This window comes from Canis lupus, chromosome 31, assembly GCF_048164855.1.
Source record: "Canis lupus baileyi chromosome 31, mCanLup2.hap1, whole genome shotgun sequence".
NCBI lineage: Eukaryota > Metazoa > Chordata > Mammalia > Carnivora > Canidae > Canis > Canis lupus.
This window is the reverse complement of record NC_132868.1, coordinates 23909685-23926452: the sequence shown is the minus strand read 5'-3', so window position 1 is coordinate 23926452 and position 16768 is coordinate 23909685. Positions and strand designations below refer to the sequence as shown.

At 38.9% G+C, this 16768-nt stretch overlaps 1 protein-coding gene across 1 annotated transcript in view; it reads right to left on the bottom strand.

The window, feature by feature from the left end:
• CLDN16 (claudin 16) overlaps positions 1-9446 on the bottom strand; it is a 74181-nt gene extending 64735 nt beyond the window's left edge. The window contains exon 1 of the mRNA XM_072807835.1: positions 9147-9446. The gene's annotated coding sequence lies outside the window, so the exon portion shown is untranslated. The remainder of the gene's footprint in view (positions 1-9146) is intronic.
• Between the last annotated feature and the right edge of the window lie 7322 nt (positions 9447-16768).

Genomic DNA, 16768 nt, shown 5'->3' with positions numbered 1-16768 from the left:
ATCTAGTTTTGGGGACATCCAAATCCGGGGTAATAAATCCTTGAAAATTTCCCATCTCTTCTGTTTCTCCCTATTTATTGGCTTCATTCCTTAATGGCAGAAACTCCATAAGGCTTGACTTACCATTTCAAGTAATCTGAGGCTTATGTCCTCCACAATCTCAGTTAAAGAAGATAAAATAGCTCTCTACTGGCATCGTTTTTAAAAAGTAGAAAGGGCTCTTATTTCCCAATTTTGTTTGTTTTTGAAGATGTCATTGGTTTTATTAAGCATTTCATGAATTGGGCAGCATCCTATCTAACGAGTAGAAAAATGGGAAACTAAGAGCTGCGAAGCTCTTAGTTTCTCAGCTTTAGTCACATGCCAGCACAGACTATGGCCTCGGCATCAGGGTACAATGATTGGTCCACTTGTCTTGCCATCATGGGAATAAGAAGCCTTGATGGTCAACACAAAACACATGGAGAATCGTTTCCCAAAGAAAAAAATGTGTTATCATCAGAAGTGAAGATGTCCACCACAAGGGGGGAATGAGACAATGATAAAATGTAGCGGCCTTACAGCCTCACAACCAAGTACTAAATTCAATAAAAACGTACTATGATAATGTGATAAATGTGCTATACCAAAGGAACATGCAACGGCCTGTTGGAAAGAGATGTGACAAATTTCAGCCATACTAAAAATGGTAGTTGGCTGAAAAGGATTCCCAAAGAGGTCAGAACTGGTTCTTGACTAATAAGAGGGAACTTAGCAAGTGAAGGGAAACAGGGCATTCTTAGAGAAGCTGTTGAACTAGAGTTTTAGAAAATATGGAAAATAAAACTCTACATTTGGATATCAGGGAGTGTTCCATCATTGTTTGAATAAATGGGTCACAAAGATGGGAGGTGGATAGGGAGAGTGTTCCAAAAATAGGTTGAAATCACATTGTAGAGGTCCTTAAATGTCATGGTAATGATTTCAGATACTGCTAGATCTGCCAGACATCCTAGTTTTAGGTCAACTAGCCAGAAGTCAAACACGAGTAAGCAAAGTACCCTAAGATGAATAAATTGGGAGGCCCACAAGGCCAAGGGGGTGACAGTGGTACTGCCTCTCATTTATTTACATTGAGAATATAGCCACATATTGCCATTGGCATGTATCCATATCAATGAACAACTTTGTCTAGTTTTAGCTATCCTAATTCTCACAAAAGGCTTTATGTTACTATTCTACTACTAGTTCTTGGTTTAACTAACAATGTACCACCAAGCAGATGGCTTAGAACAACACCTGTTTATTGCTTATTATCTCACAGTCTTCATGGGTCAGGAGTCTGTGTATGGGTTAGATGGATCTTTTGCTCTGGTGTCTACACCAGATGGCTACAATCAAAGTGGAGACTGGGGCTTCCCTCCTTTGGGAGCCTTACTGTTTTCTTCCAAACTCTTTCAAGTTGTTGGCAGGATTCAATTGCTTTTAGTTGTAGAACTCATGGCAGCTTCCATCTTCTTCAAGACCAGCAAGAGAAAATCTCTCTCAAGCTTCAGAGTGCTTCCTCTTTAAGAGCTGCTGCCTGGTTAAGTCGGGGCTATCCAGATAGTCCTCCTTTTGATTAACTCAAAATAATCAGATTTGGGACCTTAATGAGCAGCTTCAAAATCCATTTGCCATGTAAGAAAATAGAATTACGGGAATGAAGTCCAAATTATAGTTCCATCTATACTTAAGGGGAAGGATTTACACAAGGCATGTGTACCAGGGAATGGGAATTTTAGGAGCCATTTCAGAATTCTTGCCTATCCAGGCTTGTTAAACATATCCGCAAAGAAACTGGGGTAGGCTGAATAATGTGCTCCCTCTCTACCCCCAAGATACCTATGTCCCAATCTCTGAAACCTGTGACTGTTACCTTATATGGGGGTGGGAGGAATAAAGGACTTTGCGGCTGTGGTTAAGGATTTTTTTTTTCTTTCTTTCTTTTCTTTTCTTTTCTTTTCTTTTCTTTTCTTTTCTTTTCTTTTCTTTTTTTTTTTTTTTGTGGTTAAGGATTTTGAGATAAGTAAATTATCTGGAATCATCAGGGTGGGCCCTAAATGCAATCACATGTATCGTAATAAAAGCGGGTTGGAGGAAAATTTGATACAGACAGAAGAGAAGGCAATGTCATCATAAAAGCAGAGAATTTGTGATCATGAACCAAGTATTGCCAGCAGCCAGCAGAAGCTAGAAGAGGTGAGGAAAGGACTGTCCTCCAGAGCATGCTTCCAGAGGGAGTTGCAGCCCTTGCCAACACCTTGATTTCAGCCCAGTGAAAATATTTTCAGACATCTGGCCTCCAGAATTGTGAGAAAATAAATTCCTATCCTTTTAAGCCACCAAGTTTGGGGTAGTTTGTTGCAGCAGCCATAGGAGACCAACACAGCAGGGCTGTCACCTTTAATATGAGAACTGGCTCTTTATCAGCAACTTTGTAAATTAAAATGCAAGCAGGTCTGGTAGAGTCAAACCAAAAAAAGTAAAAAAAAAAGACATATCAAGAGGACTACTTGATACTTCAAATATTGAATGGACTTTATTCTATGCACACATCTTGGCATGAATATTACAACAGACCCACTATGTTTAGCAAAACCTTTTAAACTAGCGTACATTTCATCTTGATCAGATTTTTTTTAAGGTTTATTTTTAGGTGTTTGTAATGTAAGTAGTATGACATCTTAGTGGTCCATGGATATTATAAATAAGTAATTGTACATATTTTTGAGGTACATATTTAATTTTTTAATTTTTATTTTATTTTATCTTTTTACTGTTAGGTGTTTGAAGGCCATATCCATAAAAGATGAGACATTCATGGAGGTCACAGGCTTGTCATGATAAATAGAAAAGTAACATGGCAGTACTGTGGAAAGTAGGGGTTGAAGATTAAAAGCAGGGAGACTTCCACTACGTGACCCAGTTACGGGTGTTATGAGTTAAGGATCAAGGTAACACATCTTATGTTTAATATCACTAATAACATAATAATAAGCAACTTATAGTATTGCCAAATATGGGGCAATCTGTGTGCCTTTGTATGATTCCTTGTGGTAATTCTTTGGGGTACCTGCTGTGTTGATTTCATTTTATAAAATCATTTACTCAACAAATATTATTGAGCATTTACTATGGGCTTAGTACTTTATTAAGGATTGAGGAGGAAATCTAGATGAAGTTGGGGTCAAGGACCCTTCTTAGGCCACATAACTTCTATATGCTGAGCCGGGACCACACTCAGGTCTGTCTGACAACTATTTTTGAAGGACAGAGAGAAGGGCAGAAGAAAGAGGAAAGCAGATCAGGAAATAACAGCATTACCATAACTTTAAAACCAATGATCTACCTATTGCCTGGAGGCAGTTGTTATGAGAAAAACAGCAAAGTCCTGATGAACTCTTAAAAGATGCTCACTGGAGGTCCCAAACTATTCTGAAAGCAATAGAGCATTTCAAGGTCTTTTAGATGTCCTGGAATTATAGCCTTCACTTATACCAATGAGCCACTAAAAGCAGAAAGAAAGAAAGAAAGAAAGAAAGAAAGAAAGAAAGAAAGAAAGAAAGAAAGAAAGAAAGAAAGAAAGAAAGAAAGAAAGAAAGAAAGAAAGAAAGAAAGAAAGAAAGAAAGAAAGAAAGAAAGAAAGAAAGAAAGAAAGAAAGAAAGAAAGGAAGGAAGAAAGAAAGGGAGAAAGAAAGAAAGGGAGAAAGAAAGAAAAAAAAGAAAGAAAGAAGAAAGGAAGGAAGGAAGGAAGGAAGAAAGAAAGAAAGAAAGAAAGAAAGAAAGAAAGAAAGAAAGAGAAAGCAACCAAGACATCACATTCAAATATAGCAGTTTTTTGTGCAACTTTTCTCAACCATAGCTAATTTGATTTCTAATTATATGATTAGAAGCTAACCTGATTAGCTCTTTCTGGGATAAGTAATTTAAACAGCACTTTGCTACATAAAATGGAATTTACGGTTGGATTAAACATTCCAAAATAGTGTCATAAATATTCCTAAAGCTGGGAATGACCTTGAATGTTCAACTTGTTCATCATTCTGCTTTCATCCTTCCACCTAGATTTGTAGGGCGGATCTGCATAAAGATTATCCCAATCCTGTACTCTATATATGAAATATTCCAACATAATTAAATGCAACATATTTATTGAGAATTAATGTACTAGGCACGATGTCTAAAAAAAGAAAAACTAAACTCCCTTGGTAATCCTTTCTTATTCTTTAAACATATTTAATTACGTTTGACATAGAAAGAAGTGATCCTGAACTCTTTTATTAAGTTTTATTAAGTTATTTTCTTTGAGGAAAAAAACCTCACTCCTTCAGTTGCCCTCCATTTTCAGTTTCAGACAAATAATGTTAAGTAAATCATGATCCCAAATTGTAATCACTGTCAAATGAAGATCATTAATTACCTGTGTGCTCTCAACCTAAGCAAAATACAGAATGTAGGTAATTATCGGGATAATTCAAGCCAAGAAAAATATTTTGCTGCATTTGTGAGACCTCTCCCTGACACGCTGATTTATATTTGGGAGAAGATAGCCCGGTTTAACCTGAGTGCTCTTGAATTTTTCCATAATCAAAGAGCATTGAATCTCCAGTGGCTCTGTAACACCAAAGCCAGGTTACTTCACCCTGGGATCGAATACCATCTTTCACTTTAGATGGCCATTAGATAAAATAGCCTGAGGCCTTGATGATTTTTTTGAACTTTTATATTTGTGTTAATTGTACATATAGCTTGTTTCCATTTTTCATTTATTTTATATCTATTTCTTCCTAGTAGTCCTCAGCCCAAGATGTGCTAATGTGTTTCATGTTTCTGACTCAAGAAATAATAACCACCCCTTAAGGAGTAATAATAATAATGACATGAATAATGAAAGGTTGCATTAGTTAATTCAACCTTTATAAAAGCCTATCAGTGTACAATTTTGTTTTAAACTTATTGGTTCCTTTAAACCTTATTATAATACTATGGAATAGGTTCTCTTTTACAAGTGAGGAGATTGAGACTCAGGGAGGCCAGAGCGTTATTCTGGGGTCTTTAAGAAGTGGCTGCCAAGACGCTATTAAATGTGCAAAATATTTACTAGAGAAAATGTTTGTGTGGAAGAAAATACTGAGGGAGATGAAGGAGGCAGACCATAATACAAGTTAGACTCAGAATGAAGGAGGTGATGAGGTGGGAGTAGGGGTTGGGTGAGTAGGGGTTGACTAGGGGTTCATCCTAGCTTGCCTGAAGTTTAAGGAAGTTTTGGCAAAATTGTTGAGAGCCCTTGAGCCAAAGTGATTGACAAAAGAGAAAGGGTTAGCCAAGTATGTTTGCCATTCTCAGTCATTGGCCTGAGCAGCCCATGGAAGGCATGGCTTCAACCCAAACATGAGAAAGGATTTCAATCCAGTAGCCAGAGCCATTAGTAAGCTATGCTCCCTGTAATTTCAGGAGGTGTGTTCTCATGGTGGCCACAGCTAAGTAAGCAGAGAAGCTGAAATTCAATCTGGTATATCTCTGACTCCAGACACCATCTCCTTTACTATTAGGCTTATTATATTTTTCATGACCATTGAATGGGTCTCTCAATTTTCTACTACTTTTTTCAACATTTAAAATTGGAATTAACAATTCTGGGTTGCTTTTAGAAATAGGCTTTGCCATTTTTCTTTTTTAACATTGAGTAAATTGTTTCCAATATCTTTAAGGAGGTAAGTAATTTAATAATGTAATCCAACATCTATAATTCAGTTTATTTGTCATCATAAATGATGATTCGTAAACACCAAGCACTGCCCTCATGTAGAAAAGCTTAATCATTTTACCTTAGACCTTGGGTTAATTTAGCAGGCTTCATACAGGGAATAAGATGAATCATTTCTCAAAAGTATGTTCCTTTCTAAACCAACTCTGCAGATATTTCTACTGGACTCTTAGAACTTCTATGAAATATTGTGGATGTTGGAGATGACTAACTGCTTTTTCCATGCCCTTCCCTGACTCACCGATCAGTACCTCATTATCCTATAGCTTGTCCAACCAGGTCACCACTTCAAATACTGGTGAATCAGTAGCTATTGCAGTGTATCAAACCATCCTACAACTGAACAGTTTTAACACCAAACCTTTGTTTTCTAACTACTATGCCTGTGAGTTGACAGGGCTGGACTCATTTGTATACCTGCAGCTTAGCCAGGGTCCTTTGCTCTGGGATGGGCTTGATGGGGCATCATAATAGAGCAGCTGTGCTCTATGTATTTCTTTTTCCTTCTTCCTGGGTCTAGCTGGGGCATGTCTTTCTCAGATGATGGCAGATATGGAAGAGTCTAAGAAGAGACACACATTCACATTCACACTCAGAACTGGCACACTCTTAGTTTACCTCATGCCACTGGCCAATGCTAGCCACACAGTTAAACAAACCCTATGAAATTCAAGGGTTGGGAATTCGTACTATATTACTTTCATGCAAAAACCAGTAAAGTCACATAGCCAAGGATGTAAACTCAGGAAAAAAAAAGAAGAACTTTATACCATTGATGAAAAATACCACAAATGGGGGTCCTATCTTGTCTTTGTTCTACTATTATCTTTCATCTATCTGAAATTAATATGTTGAATATTTATAGATATAATTTTGTACAAGACACTTTTTGGCACTTTGTGGGCACTTTCAATTTAATAGGGGAAGTAGACATGAAGGTATATTATTTCCTATTTTATGGTCTGACTGCCTCTTCTTCATGAGACATATAATGGTAAGCCTTTCTTTGGCCTCAGTCTGCTTTCTCTCCCCTCTCTCTGTTAGTGTCCCCATTCTCATGGCTTTATGTTATTCCCAAAGATACACACATACACACACACACACATACACGGGCACACATACACACACACAATTTTAAGAATTCCTACAGACCTTGATGTATTGGCCTCATCTCCATTATCCTCCCTCACTCCTTTGATACCCTATGCTTCAACCATGCTGACTTTCTTTCTGTTCCTCACAAACTACAAAAACATTTTTGCTTCTGGGTTTTTGTACACTTAGGCCCATGAAGTCAGCTCCTGTACATTACCTCCTCAGAGAAACCTACTTTTTTTAAAGATTTTATTTATTCATTCATGAGACACACACAGAGAGAGAGAGAGAGAGAGATAGAGGCAGAGACACAGGCAGAGGGAGAAGCAGGCTCCATGCAGGGAGCCCAACATGGGACTCGATCCCGGGTCTCCAGGATCAGGCCCTGGGCTGAAGGTGGTGCTAAACCACTGAGCCACCAGTGCTGCCCGAGAAACCAACTTTAATCATTTAAATTGAAGAAAGTAAACTGTACCAATCATAAATCTTTGTATTACTTGTTTTTATTGTCTACACTTCACTGATTTCTATTTGAAATTGTCTTATTTACTTTTGCTGTTTATTGTCTGTCTCCCCCATTAAGAATGACATTTCCATGAGAGCAGGAACTTTGTCTTTTGTCCTAGCTGTGTCCTTGCTGTCTATAATGGTGACTACACTTGTTAGATACTCATAAATATTTGATAAGTGATGAAGGAATGATTCTATTTTTTTGATGATCTAGCCCAAATCTTTCTCTTGGACTCTAGATGGTTATATCCATCTACAATCAGATGCCCCATGGGTACCACACTCAACATTGACAACCCTGAATCTATCCGTTTTTCTCTCCAAACCTACCCTTTGGCCGGTGCTCTCTCTGGTTTGTAAATGATAGAAATTCCATTCAGTTGCTCATGTCAGCAACTTGTAGTTTTTCTTTACTCCTTCCTCTTATTTACTCCTCACATCAAACCTTTAACATATATTATTCTTTCTAATTTAAAAATAATTATCATGATGTGCCTGAGTGGCTCCATTGGTTAAGCAACCAACCCTTGACTTTGGCTTAGGTCATGATCTCAGGGTCATGGGATCTAGTCCTAAATTAAGCTCTCCACCTCCTCCTCTCCCCCCCACCCACCAACCTGCTCAGGCTTTTTTTCTCACTCTCTCTCAAATAGTTAAATAAATCTAATAAAAATATTTATCAGAATGATCCACATTTCCAGTCTCACTACTATCACCCCCAACACTTTGCAATAGTTTCCTTACTGGGATCTCCTTGCCCACCCACCTTGGTCACATATTGACTTTGTGACCTTATACATATTTCTTAACTTCACAGTGCCTCGGTTTCCTGGTGTCCCAAATTGGGTTAACCTTTCACAGTTGCTGTGGTAGCTTAGATAAAAATAAATTCATATGGATTCAGAATTGCAGAATGGGATCATTTGGAAATAGTTTTGGCAGATGTAATCAAGATCAGGTCACACTAGATTAGTGTGCATCTGATAACGAGGGAAATTTGTTTATTTATAAAATATTTATTTATTTATTTGAGAGAGAGAGAGAGAGACAAAAAGTGAGGGGAGAGGCAAATGGGTGGGGGAGAAGCAAACTACCCCACTGAGCCTGATGCCTGGCTCAAGACTCTATTCCTTGACCTTGAGACCACGACCTGAGCTGAAACCAAGAGTCAGAGGTTTAACAGACTGAGACACCCAGGTGTCCCAACAAAGAGTGAAATTTAGACGCAAAGGGACAGAGGGAAGAAGATGTGAGACACATGAGAGAGGGCCATGTGAAGATGAAGGCAGAGATTAGTGAATCTACAAGTGAAGGAATACCAAGAATTGTCAGCCACCACCGAAAGCTAGGAAGAAGCAAAGAAGGGTTCTCCCCTAGATTCTGCAAACAGAGCATGACTTTGTCAATATCCTGTTCTCAGACTTCTAGCCTCTGGAACTGTGAAAGAATAAATTTCTGTTATTCTAAACCATTCATTTTGTGACAATTCATTGCAGCAGCCCTAGGAAACTAATATGGTCATTTTGAGAATTAAGTTAGATAATTTACAGCTGTGCCTATAGTAAGCATGCAGTAAAAATTATTTTATTTATATTATCATTATGAATCTACATTGAAACTCTTAAAAATGTAGATATAAGCAGGGACTCTCCCTACTTAAAACTTTGCAAAGGCTCTTTGTTGCTCACAGGATAGAGTCCAAAACTTTAAGGTCATTCAGAATGCCCTGAACAAAATCTAACCACGTACCTACCTCTATTTCCTTCTTGCTTCTATATTCTTTCTTCTCCAGCTATCCAGACTTTCTTTCAAATCCTTATTCTCTCTCGTCTCCAGGCATTCTAAGATGTTATTCCTTGTCTGGAGTATTCTTCGTTTCCCTTCCCAGGATCCTCTCCTTTGGGACTCTGTCTGAAGTTCTTTAAGGAAGGCTTCCCTGATGAGGAGACACTCCTCTGTCTTGCATCCCTGAGTACCCTCTACTTGTATCTTCTGCTACCTTCATCACACTTGTGAATGTTCATTTGTAGTCCTAGTTATACAGTAAGCTCTAAAAGGACTGACCACGATTGTCCTGCTCTTTGAGCTGAGCCAGTACCTGGCATATAGTCAGCACTATCTTAATAAATATGTATTACCTAAATAAATGAATGAGGTTATTTAAATACAGTGCCACAAATATAATAACAAACATAAAATCATGATCCATAAAGGATGAATAGATGGATCCACTATCAGAACACCTAGGGTGAACTAAGTGTCCTAGAACTTTACAGATAGGAAAGTTGCTAATGTGCATTTATTTCAGCCTCTTCCTATAGTTCACAAATGAGTAGCCAGAAGCCCAGAGAGATAAAATATTTGCCCAAAGCTGAACAGCCACCATTGGCAAAACCAGAACCAGAATTCTTTTTCCCTTCCAAAGAGTTCTTCCAAGGCATTCTGCTGCTTTCATTAAAGAGAGACAGGGACAGGACATTTAAAAAATAAATGAATGAGAGAGAACAGAACTGAGGGAATGGACTTGGGGAGAATGCTAGATTTGTTTTCAGAGGACAGGAATAGTGATGAGATGAGAGTATGTTCAAAAGATTTGCCAAATAGGGTGATTAAAAAATGATAGGAAGTAACTGGAATTCCTTAAGTGCAGTGAGAGAATGTGTAACTAAGGGAGGAGAAATTGAATTCCTGCAGTGCAATGAGTATGTAATCTCAGGAAGAAGAGAAGAAGAGAAATTTCCTAAATTGAGATACACCACAGAAGGAACAGAGAATTTGCAAAGGACCTGTTTTCTAGTAGTATCCACCCTGGGTGCCTGCAGAGTGGGTAGGAGAACAAGAGACTGGAACTGACAGTGCGGTTTCACCTGGATAACAGCAGGTGTGTGTGCCTGGGCAAGGAGGGATGTCCTTAGATTCCTTTACCCACCAAATAAATCCACAAATTCCAGGGTCGACACTGGCATTGGGTTAACTTTTCCTCAGAACCTACAATTCTGCCTATTTTTCCTATATTCTTTTCTCAGCAAAAGCCAATCTTCCTCTTCCTATTTACTCTACTTACAGTTCTGGGTAAGTTGAATTATATCCAATCAGTCAACCAAACTGGAAAACTCACAGTAACCTAGATTCTCTGCTATATTCAATCAGCCACTAAGTTCCAATGACATTTCTAGCATAGACAATAAGGCTTTCATAGCTTAGTTAGCTATCCTACAACCCTCTCTTTAGACGTTTATCCTCATACCCACCATACCTTAGAGCCACCCTGTTTTCCGAAATCTTCAGGTATTTGTTTACATTTTCATATTTTTGCTTATTACTCATTTCTAGAGGAGCAAAAGATAACCTAGTCATTTAATTCTTTATTTTGCCAAAATAAATACTTGGGCTAAGATGACATATTCATATGCAATTTCAACATATAATTTTAATATATTTTATATTTTCACATATACAGAATACATAATATGTAATAAAATATATGGTTTGTGTAATTATGAAGTCTACATACATAGCCTATATTCATTACTCCACTATACTTATATAAAAATTTAGAGTTAGCAATTATATACACATTAAACTCATCAAATGCCAATGACTGTTCAAATAATATTTAATAGCAAGTTCTTTGTAATTCTTTTAACACCAGTAGTGATGGTGATTAAGATAATTAAACAGCCTCTGGGAGATGAATGCTAAATATCCACGTACGGCTTTTGAGGTAATTTTAAGGAGTTACTCAGATTTGTTTGGGTAATGTAACAATTTCTTTGAAGATGTGTTTAGCTATAGAAATTAGGCAATTTTGTACTTTATAACCTTAGAACGATGGCTATCCCTTTTTATGCGCTTTCACAGTCTCTTGCCTAGAACTCTAGTATAATACTCATTTTGTTTTGCCTTGTATAATAACTATCAGAACAGGCATGATATTCCATTAAGACCACAAGCTCCTAGAGGATAAGAGTAAATTTATCTGAAGAACACAGTTATTATTTACCGAATTCATAAGACAATATATGTGGTTTTAGTTCTCTCAGTGTTAGGACATTTTCATCTCTAAACCAATTTTACTGCCTTGCTGTCTCTCAAACATACCCCCAAAATGCTATCTCCATGAATACTGAAGTTTGAACACTTTCAATTACATTCTGGATTATTACAATAACCTATAAACTGCTTTTTTTTTTTTCAATCTCTCCTCCATACTGCTGCCAGATGGACCTTTCCTTTTTTTTTTTTTTTTTTTTTTTTTTTCTTTTTTTTTTTTTTTTTAATTTTTTTTCAGATGGACCTTTCCAACATAAACCTGATCAGATGACTCCCTGCTTGTCCCCATCTTATTTGTCAGGATTGTGACAAGAAATTAATGTCACAGAAATGGGGGAATTGAGAAGAATTAAATGAAGGGACTGTTTGCAAAGAGGTGAACAAGACTGAGGGAATGGGAAAGACCCCAGGACTATCAACAGGAAAAAAGCCACCAGCATGAGGCATATCCTACTGGAAAAGGGGAAAAAGCCTTTTATTAAACTCCAGCAAGAGGCTGCAGCTACGGGAAATGACAGCCAGAGGAAACTGTGGTCCTTAGTAGAGGGACGAGCCATCAGCACAGCCATCAAATCTGGTAGCCTAGAAGTAGAGGTAAGACACAGAGTCCGCGCAAGTGATTTATGAGGGAGTACTCAGTTGAAATCTGGGAGGGAGTAAGAAGAGGGAGAGAAGGCTAAAGGCAGAGCTTGTCAAAAATCCGATTTCGGGACGAGTTAGGCTCACTCTAATCCCACAGGAGGCTGTACGTAGAACAGATTGTAGCCAGAGGTGTTCCTGCCCAAAAGAGGAGGGCTGCATTGATGTGTGCATTAGTCAGACATTAGCTATTGGTTGACCCAAGGGGGAGGAGACCATTTAACTTCTCAGAAATCGCTGGGTGTGGCAGCTTCCTGGGGCAATTCCCCAGAGTAACAGGCCAGTTTGAGCAGTTCAGCTAAAACCTGCAGCCACTGGGGTGTGAGTGCACTGGCTCAGCAAAAGGGCATCGGGAGAGGTCCCATAGCTTTTGCTACAGCCCATCACTTGTACTTCTCAGATACATTTGCTTCTCACAATTAGCATTTCCCATCTCTTCTCAGCCTCTTCATAGTTTGGGTTGGTCTCAAGTTCTAGGGAAACTTGGAAGAGGAGCATTAGCAGGATGAATTACTGCCTCCTTTGCCGGTATTAGTTTCAAGTTTGTAAGTGATACTCATCATTTCCTTCTCCTCCCCTTCTAAATTCCTCTTATTCCCACCTAGAATGTCAGATGGCCTAAGGTACCTTGTTTGGTGAGATGACTCAGACTCTCACCCCTGAGCGTTGATACCCTGGCTACCATTCCTTTACCGTGATTGGTGCACTTTCTTTTATAATTAAAGTTCATCCTGGAAGTACCAAGAGATATCCTGTAGTTCACCTTAGCACCCAACATATTCCTCTTGTTAAGTAGCAGCAACCCTACCTCCTTAGGATAATCGGGTTAAGATACCCCAGTGTGTATTCAAATACCCCAGTGTATACAATTGTGTGAGTATACTAACTCCTTGTTTTGCTTGTTGGTCTATTTGAAGAGCTTGAAGTGATTAGATATCAACCATAACTAAGTTGAGTGGCACTTCTGGCATGTCTCTGAGTAGAAGAACCCCTTCTCTTAGAAAAAGAATCTCTAGATCTATAGGATCTAAAGTAGAAGAGACAGGAAATACAAATTCTTTCAGGTAAGCCCTGGAATGATGGCTAATTGGGGTCATGCCTTCCTCCATCTCTTCATTTCTGAACTCATGTATTCTATCTCTTTGGGACACAGTACCATGTAATGGCCTTGGTTTAGGACAAATGTAGTCCTTTCTGAGGACTAGTGGCCCTAATACAGGGTATCATCTCTAAGCTGGTCCTGAAAGCTATACCTTAAAATGGGCATCTCCATCCTCTGTCAAGTCAGCAGCCTCTAAATCATTGACTATATGGAAGTACCAGGAGGATTCTTTTGCCATGTTCCCACTACCACACCCCCTTTGCAATAAAGAGGATGTCTTGGTCTGAGGTGATATTATGTGGAATCCGATCCAGTAGACCACTCCGTGAGCTCTTGCGTGTGGTTCTGACTGGGATATTGCTGACAGATAAGGTAAATACATACTCAGACTAGGTGTCACTTTGTTCACAAGTTACTACCCTTGATGGGGTGAGAAGGGTCCAGTATTATAAGCTTGCCTTCAAGTGTCCACTCGATTCCCTCAAAGGATGGTATCATATCAAGGGCTCAGAATCAGAATTTGTTTCTGGATAGGTTCAATGTTTAGCTATGGCACGAGCTGGATCAGCTTCCATGAGAAAATGGAGTCCATGCTATTGGGTCTATAGATAATCCCCATCACTGTCACCATGACTACTCCATTCATGAGTCCTTTGAGTAAGCACAGAGGTTGATTTATAATCTATCAGACCAGTCATCCTCTGTACCTTGTGGTTTTATGTCTCTTCAATAGTGGATGCTCTCTGAACTGTGTTAACATATGCTGGTAAATTCCTCCCACTTTGTGCCTATTCCCATATGTCTATTTGCATTCTTCTTCCCTGTACCTCCATGTCCTGAATATGCCAGTTTTTCTCCCTACATATCTCCAGCAAATGAGCCAAGGCATTCACCACTGTCCATAAATCTGTTATGTTTACTTTGAGACATGTGTTGCTCAACAAAATTGGATAATACTGAACAAAACTCCACCTACTTTTTCCTTATTACTACTATCTTTCACGGCTGTCCATGAGTAAGGTTATATTGTAACAGCAGTGGATTTGGGGCCCACATTAAAATACAAAGCAGAATCATCTAAGGATGTGTTCTTCTTCTAGTGAGAATTCACCCAACAGGTCACATTTGTGAGCTGTATGACTGGTATCTGTTGAGACTGTGTTAGGTGACATGAAAGTGTGGAGCACTTGTTTGTCCAGCTTACTTATGCCCTTTGGATCTGCTTAAGGCTCATCCAAGGTGCAATCTTTCCACTTTAAGAATAATTTTTTAGAGCTGCTAAAATGTATGTGTTGGTCAGCCAGACAGCTACCAGTTCACAATGAGAAGCCCTGGTGTCTTGGTTACTTGATGTCCTTTGGCCAATATTTAATATCCCTGTGATCCCTACTACCAAGGAGAAATTGGACCACTACTCCACAATGGAAGTAAGGAAGAGTATGCCTGGAATACAGGAGATTCTGTAGGGCATCTCTTATCATTACCATGCCTTGTGATTAAGGTCAATAGAAAATTACAAGTCATTCCAGGTAGGACTATTAACAGCCCAGACTCTTCAGGAATGAAGGTTTGGGTCACCCTGCCAGGTAAAGAACCATGACCACCTGAGGTGTTCATTGAAGGCAAAGGGAATACAGAATGGGTGGTAGAAGAAGGGTGTTATAAATACCAGTTATGACCACATGATCAGCATCAGAAATAAGGCATAGAACTATCATGAGAGTATCCTCCTAATTTTTTTATGAATAAGTTTCTCTGTATATATACACATATTAAGCAAATATCCTTGTTTTCTTTCATCTCATATTTCCCTGTTATATAACATAGAATTTATTGACTTTACGTCAGTATTTAAGTATTATTAATTTTATAATATTTCAGTTATGGGATGTGAGGAGAAGAGTATACATCACTCAAGGACTTCACCATCTCTTCTGGAGAAGGGATTGGGCATTTTCAGTTATATACAGAATAGTTATATCATGTAAGGTGGAATTATGACCTTCTTAATGTTTTTATTTGGAGATTAAATATACTTCAAGAACATGCATACAAATGCCAAGTTGACAAGAGGTAAACCTGTGATGAATAATTTTATATGTCAATTTGACTAATTTAAGGGATGCCCAGATAGCTGGTAAAATATTATTTATGGGTATGTCTGTGAGGGTGCCTCTGGAAGAAATTAGCATTTGATCAGTAAACTGAGGAAAGAAGATCTCCCTCACCAATGGATGTGGGCATCATCCAAAACATTAAGGGCCTACATAGAACAAAAACGCAAAGGAAGGGTGAATTTGTTCAATGCACCTAGGACATTGGTGCTCCTGGTTCTCTAGCCACTGGACTTGGAATGAGTTATACCACCAGATTTTCTGGGTCTCCAGCTTATAGTTGGCAGATCATAGGATTTCTCTCCCTCCATAATTGTATGAGCCAATTCCCTTTATAAATATAAATAAAATTCATATATTTTACTAATAAATAACTTTTTAAAAAGATTTTATTTACTTGAGAGAGAGAGAGAACAAGTGCAGGAGGAGGGAGAAGCAGACTCCCCACTGAGCAGGGAGCCCTACTTGGGGCTCAATCCCAGGAGACTGAGATCACGACCTGAGTGGAAGGCAGATGCCCAACTGCCTGAGCCACCCAGGTGCCTTCTCATAAATGGGTTTTATGTATTATTGGTTCTGTTTCCCTGAAGAACCCTGACTGATATGCCATGCTCAACAGCTGCATTTTGAATGCTGTTCTCTACTGCGGATGGCATAATCTTGCTCTAGAATCTCACTTACTGGCTTTGAAACTCTTCTGTTGGGTCTTGCCAGTGACTCCACATACATCTTTATCTCCTACCGACAACTCTTACACTATTATAGGATCTTCTGGATCATATGACCAGGTAATAGGACTGGGTGTGCCCTTTCTTGCCTAGGGCTTCCACTGAAAACTGGCAGCTTTCCACATCACTTACTACATCATTCAATGATATATTCCCAAGCGTGGCATATGCTGCACTTTGCTTCTTTTTAAGTGGTAGGATGGATAAGTTGCAATAATTTTTACCTTGGAGGAGTTGTCCCCTAAAAGTGTCACAGATGTGACAAGCCACTTAATTTTTGAATGGTTTATCTCTCCCACTCTCTGAAGCACACTTGTCCTATCATGGCATCCAGAGTCTTACCTAGGCTGTGAACTCAGCTTCTATGAAGTTCTCCCATCGTCACATTAGGTCCTGTGTCTGTTCACCAGCTCAGTATGCCCTCCAGGTATAGTGATAAGAATCTGCCAAAGAGGGGATCCCTGGGTGGCTCAGCGGTTTAGCACCTGCCTTTGGCCCAGGGCGGGATCCTGAGGTCCCGGGATCGAGTCCCACATCGGGCTCCCGGCATGGAGCCTGCTTCTCCCTCCTCCTGTGTTTTTGCCTCTCTCTCTCTATGTCTATCATAAATAAATAAATTAATTAATTAGTTAATTTAAAAAAAAAAAAAAGAATCTGCCAAAGAGGACCTCTGGCCTTCACAGTTAGTTTTAAATCGATGACTACTTATTTTTTCTTCTGAATGTGCAGTGGGCACCCA